Here is a 6,575-nt window from a genome sequence, read left to right on the forward strand (position 1 = left end):
TCACCACTATACACAGGAGTAGACAAAAGTAGGCTTACAGTTGTGATACATATAAATAATACAATAAATAACAATACAAGAATAAACTCTGTGTTTTGTATACCCACAACTATAAACCTACATTTGCCCATCCCTTTAATATCAGAAAATTTTCATCACCCAAAAGAAACCTCGTGTACATTAGCAGTCACTTTCCACTCCTCTTTCCCCCAGCCCCCAGCAACCACTAAATTACTTTCTGTTTCATGCATTTGCTTATTTTAGAAACCCATATAAATTGAATCATATGGCCTTTTACAACTGGCTTTTTTCACTTAGCATAATGAGTTCAAACTTCATCCATGGTGCAGTATGTATTGGTAGTACTTCATTCCTTTTCACAGTCAAATAATATTTCTGTATTTAAAGTATATTTTATTGATTATTCTGTTACATTGTCCCAATTTATTTTCCCTTTGCTCCCCTTCACCCAGCACTCCATTCCCTCCATCAGTCCCACACTCCTTAGTTCATGCTCATGGGATGTGCATATAAGTTCTTTGGCTTCCCCCTTTCCTATATAATTCTTAACTACCCCCTGCCTATTTTGTACCTCCAATTAAACTTCTTAATCCTTAGACAATTTCCCAATTTCTCCCTCTTCCTCCTCCAAGCTGATAATCCTACAAATGATCCCCATACCTATGATGCTGTTCCTATTCTGGTTGTTTGCTTAGTTTGTTTTTGGGTTTTTTTTGTTTGTTTGTTTGTTTTTTTGTTTGCTTTTTTGTCATTGATAGTGGTAAGTTTGTTGTCATTTCATTTATTTTTTTAACTCAGAGAACATTTATTTCATTTACTTACCCACACACCAATCATTGATATGAGTAGCTTAATCCTTTGGATGCCATGCATAATTTGAATTTTGGATCAACATGAGAAAAAATTATATCAATATATAACCTGAGGAACAAAAAAGAGAACAAAACATAAAATACAAATTATTCCATTGTTATTTACATTTATAGCCATCAAAAAAAGAGTTGCTGGCAGCACCGCTGGCACTTTTGGGAAAATTTGTCAGCGCCACTCACAGCAATGTTGGCACTCAAAGCATTAATATTATAGTTCCTCAGGAAAACATAGCACTAGTGAGTACCTATTACATCCTATGGAGAACTTCAATCTTAGGTCACAACATCAAGAGCTCCTGGTTTGGGGCCCATAAGCTCTCTTTGAAATGACCTATTGTTGTCACTTTACTGTTCATAGTTTTGATCTTCTTTATGTTAAATAAATCCCTTTAACATTTCATATAATAAGGGCTTGGTGATGATGAACTCCTTTAGCTTTACCTTGTCTGGGAAGCACTTTATCTGCCCTTGCATTCTAAATGATAGCTTTGTTGGGTAGCGTAATCTTGGTTGTAGGTGCTTGCCTTTCATCACTTCGAATACTTCTGGCAAGTCCCTTCATGCTGACAAAGTTTCTTTTGAGAAATTAGATGATAGTCTTATGGCAACTCCTTGGAAGTTAACTGTCTACTTTTCTCTTTCTACTTTTAGGATTCTTTATCTTGAACCTTTGGCATTTTAATTATGATGTGTCTTGGTGTGGTCCTCTTTGGGTCTTGCTTGTTTAGGACTCTCTGTGCTTTCTGGACTTGTATGTCTGTTTCCTTTGCCAAATTTGGGAAGATTTTCTTCATTTTTTTCCACATAAAATTTCAATTTCTTGATCTTCCTCTTTTCCTTCTGGCACCCTTATGATTCAGATGTTGGAACACTTAAAGTTGTGTCAGGACTTCCAGCCAAGATGGAGGCCTAGACTGACATACTCCATCTCCCTTCACAAGTAAGGAGGACTACATCTACCACAAAACCAGAAATAACCAGAAGTTCCAGAAAATAAAGATACACAGAAGTCCAACGTATGAAGTCATAAACAAGTGGTGCTCATCTGGACAGGTAGGAGGGGCAAAGCCAAGGTGGAGAGGTCAAGCTGTGCTGGCGATGGCAGTTGCAGCAATGGCAGTAGGACAGCAGTAAGCACAGACACCTGTATTTAAAAAGAGGTGAGAAACACCTGGGGGGCACCCCCAGCTGCAGACCAGACTCATAAGCTCACAATTCCAATGCTTGGGAAGGCAGACCCCCATTGCCTTGGACTGTGAGGGCCAGAGGGCATGGGGATGGAGAAGGAGGCTTTTGGTCTCTCAGTGGAGAGTAAACAGCAGGAATCCATCTTGGACTCCCATTCCCACAGAAAATGCCAAAGCATGATGAGAAGGGTCACCCAGTTGTGACAAGGGCATGGGGCTCTACCCCCTATAGCATAGGAGGTGTAACAGCCCCACCCAGGAAGCAAAGGTAAGCACAAAACTGTCAGGATGGCATAGATCATGATAAAGATCCTGGTGACACAGCTGACCAGAGAGCAAATATCTAATCTAACAAAGTAGCAGATAGGAAATCTTTCTGAGGCACAGTTCAGAGCTTTGGTTATAAAAATGCTTACAGACCTAACAGCAGATCTTAAACAAGATGGGGAAGGAAGAAGGATAATCCTGCTGAAATGAACAAAAACACATACAAAACTAGTGGTGAGGGAAATAAAACCAGAAATCAAACCAACAAATCAGAACATAGGGAAATAACAAACAGTCAACCAGTGCAGAAAGAGGAAACAAAAAGTGAAGAAAACGAAGAGAGGCTCAGAAACCTATCAGACAGCTATAAGTGGGCCAACATCTGAATCATAGGGTTTCCAGAAAGTGAAAAAGAAGAATTAGAAATTGAAAAATTATGTGAAAAAATAATGAAGCAGAACTTCCCGAACTTGGGGAAGGAAATAGACTTAAAGGTCCAGGAAGCACAGGGAGTTCCAAAAAAACTGGACCCAGGGAGAACCACACCAAGACACATTATAATGAAAATGTTAAAAATTAAAGATAAAGAGGGAATCTTAAAAGCAGCAAGAGAGAAGAAGAGAACTATGTACAAAGGCGTCCCAATAAGACTATCAGCTGATTTCTCAAAAGAAACTCTGCGGACAAGCAGGGACTGGCAAGAAATATTCAAAGTAATGAAAATCAAAAACCTACAACCATGATTACTCTACCCAGTGAAGCTGTCATTCAGAATAGAAGGGCAGAGAAAGTGCTTCCAGGACAAAGTAAAACTGAAAGAGTTCATCAGATCCAAATCACTGTTATATGAAATGTTAAAGGGGCTTGTTTAGGAGAAAAACAATCAAAACTATGAACATTAAAATGAAAACTGTATCACAACAACCAACAACAGAAGCTAGGGAATTGAAACAAAGGCAAACTATGTAGGCAATGGGAGCGGGAAAAGAATTATAGGTATGGGGAACATATTGGGGGGAGGTCAGCAGGGAGGGTGAAGGGTGGAAAGGGAGGGAGATGGTACAGGAATTAAGAAGCATAGTAGGGACTTCCAACCAAGAAGGAGGTGTAGACAGACATGCTGCATCTCCCTCCACAATTAAGAATGAATAAAACTACCTCAAAACTAGAAACAACCAGAAGTTCCAGAAAATCAAAGTGCATGGAAGTTCAGCAAAGATATAAAGAAGAAATACTCATCCAGACAGGTAGGAGGGGTGGAGTCAGGGCAGAGAGTATCGTTGTGGTGGTGGTGGCAGCAGCATCGGCAGCAGTGGTGGCAGTAGCAGGCTGGCAGAAAGTGCAGTCACACCTTTTAAAAAGTCAGGAGGGATACCTGGAGAGCGTTTCAGGATACCTCGCAGCTCACAGTCCCAGCACAAGGGAAAATCAAGCCTCATTGCTTCTTACTGTGCAGACCAGTGGAGGTTGGGGTGGAGGCAGAAACTGTGATCTCAGCAGAGTCCACTTGTTTAAAGGGCCCCCACAGTCCTAGAATGTCTGGGAACGATGACCAGGGCATCACCTAGAGAGGCTCCACTCTGGTGAGGAAGTGGGAGAGGTGCCTGGAAAAGGGGCAAGTGCTTGGCAGGCAGCATTGTTCCCTCTCGGACTCCTCCCCTACAGACAGCACCACAACGTGGTGAAACAGGTCACCCTGTACTGATGAATCCCCAAGCCTCTTCCCCTTACAACGTAACAGGAGTGACAACTCTACCTGGACACAGAGGCAAACAAACAAAGGAGCCTGTCAGAATGAGGAAACAGAGAAGTATGGCCCAAAAGAGGTAATGGATCAAGGTTCCAGTGGAAGAACTAAGCGACAAGCAGATGGCCAACCTAACAAATGAGGAGATAGGCAACCTAACAGACACAGAATTCAAAACACTGGTGATAAAGATGCTCACAGGCTTGACAGATATGCTTGAGTATGGCAGGCACATAAGGAAAGAAGTGAAGGTTATGCTAAGTGAAACGAAGGAAAATCCACACAAAACCAATGGTGAAGGGAAGGAGACCGGGGTTCATATCAATGATTTGGAACATAAGGAAGAAAAAAAAGTCAACCAGTGCAGAATGAGGAAGCAAGAATTGAAAAATATGAGGAAAACTTCCCAAATTTTGTTAAATAGCTGGACATACAGCTTTGGGAAGCATAGAGGGTCCTGGGCGAGCTGGACCCAGAGGGGACTACACAAGGATGCATCATGATTGAGATGCCAAAGGTGAAAGATAAAGAGAGAGTCCTGGGGGCAACAAGAGAGAGGCAGAGAGTTGCCTACAGGGGGATGCCAATAGGACTATCAGCTGATTTCTCAGAGGACACTTTGCAGACAGGAAGGGACTGGCAAACTGGCAAGCAGTATTCAATGTGATGAAAAGCAACCTACAACCAAGATTACTGTATTCAGCAAAGCTATCATTTGGAATGGAAGGGCAGATGAAATGCTTCCCAGAGAAGGTAAAGCTCAAGGAGTTCATCATCACGTAGCCATTATTATATGAAATGTCAAAGGGACTTACTTAAGAAAAAGATGATCAAAACTATGAATATTAAAATGACAACAAACTCACAACTATCAGCAATAGAATCTAAAAAATAAAATCAAAAACAAATTAAGCTACCAACCAACCAGAAAAGGAACAGAATCATAGGTATGGGAATCATTTGTAGGGTTATCAGCTGGGAGGGTGGAAGGAAGAAATGGGGATATGGTGCAGAGATTAAAAAGCATAATCAGTTAGTACAAAATAGACAGGGGGGGAGTTAAGAAAGGGTGAAGCCAAAGAACTTATATGCATGACCCATGGACATGAACTAAGAGGGGTGGGATTGCTGGAGGGAAGGAAGGTACTGGGAGGAGGGGAGAAAAGGGAAAAAAAATTGGAACTACTGTAACAACATAATAAGATATACTTTTTAAAAAAAAAGCATAAAAGGAGTGAAAGGATAAACAAGAAGATGTTGAGAAGAACTATATGCACAGCCAATGGGCATGGACTAAGGGGGGTAGACAACTGAAGGGAAAGGAGTCACTGGGTGGAAGGGAACAAAGGGAAAAGAAATTGGGACAACTGTAACAGCATAATCAAAAAGCATTTTTTTTTTTGAAAAAGCAGTGTGTGAGGAATTGATTTATGTCTTGGAGCAGCACAAAGAGAAGAAAACTCAGCCCCTGTGATATTTGTTGCTGGGGAAGGTTTAGGCCATCTGGTAGGCTCTAATAAAACCTGACAATAACATTTTGGTTTGAAGCACAGAATGATTTTCCAAAGTGAAAATGAAGTTTATCAACAATTGAGATTCTTGTAGGTCTCTCTTTTTTCTTTTTTTTTTTTTTTTTTGTATCTTTAGCATTTATATTCAAATAAAAAGAAAAGGACATTAATATATTTATTTTTCTGTTCTGGGCTTATTCTCAAAATCTTGTTTTGACTGCCCAATTCGAACTCCTCAGTCTGCCACTTTAAACCTCTATAATTTGGCTTCACTGAAGACCACTTAAATCAGAATTTTGACAGGTTAGACCAAGGCATCAATTCTTTAAAAAATCTTCCCTGGTGATTTGAATGTGCAATTAAGGTTGAAGCCCACTGTGGTTACAGTATGAGTGAGGAAAAGACAACTGAGGCATTGGATTGTCTATGGTCAGAAGTAAATGTGAGAAATTAGTTTTTTTGAGCTTCATGTGGCAGCTGTGATGTGTGTCTGCATGCACATGCCTGTGCACATGTGATGTGCATTACCCTTCTCTGCCCTGGCTCACAGGTAACTGCCGTCCGGGTGTATGTGAACAGCTCTTCAGAAAACCTTGACTACCCAGTCCCCGTGGTGGTTTCCCAGCAGAAAAAGGTGCTGTCCTGGCAGGTTCCTCTACCCTTCCAAGGACTGAAGGGGGTCTTTTCCCAGATAGCTTCACTACATTGGTTTCTTTCCATAGCCTAGATCTCAATTGGTCTTTCCCCTAGTGAAATGAGAAATCTGACATTTGGAATGTGGACATATTATGCATGCTCAGGGCAAAAAGAGTTGTTGTGCATTTCCTGATGTGTTCAGCTCCGTTCAACTTATATAAAAATTTTTTTAAAATAAAAAAATATATAGGCCCCCATCCCGCAAAACCACTACTTACGAGAATTTTAAATGTAACTGTCACTTGAGTCTACTTATCTCAGATGACTTCCTTTA

The 6,575-nt window shown here is 40.7% G+C and overlaps 1 non-coding gene across 1 annotated transcript; it reads right to left on the bottom strand.

The window, feature by feature from the left end:
* Positions 1 to 1,099: 1,099 nt before the first annotated feature.
* On the bottom strand, positions 1,100 to 1,226 carry LOC150006612 (small nucleolar RNA SNORA25). Its single transcript, XR_016512176.1, has one exon. It is a non-coding gene; the product is annotated as a small nucleolar RNA SNORA25 (small nucleolar RNA).
* Positions 1,227 to 6,575: the final 5,349 nt, after the last annotated feature.

The sequence above is a fragment of the Furipterus horrens genome, unplaced genomic scaffold, assembly GCF_987537825.1.
Source record: "Furipterus horrens unplaced genomic scaffold, mFurHor1.1.pri manual_scaffold_6, whole genome shotgun sequence".
In the NCBI taxonomy this organism is placed as follows: domain Eukaryota; kingdom Metazoa; phylum Chordata; class Mammalia; order Chiroptera; family Furipteridae; genus Furipterus; species Furipterus horrens.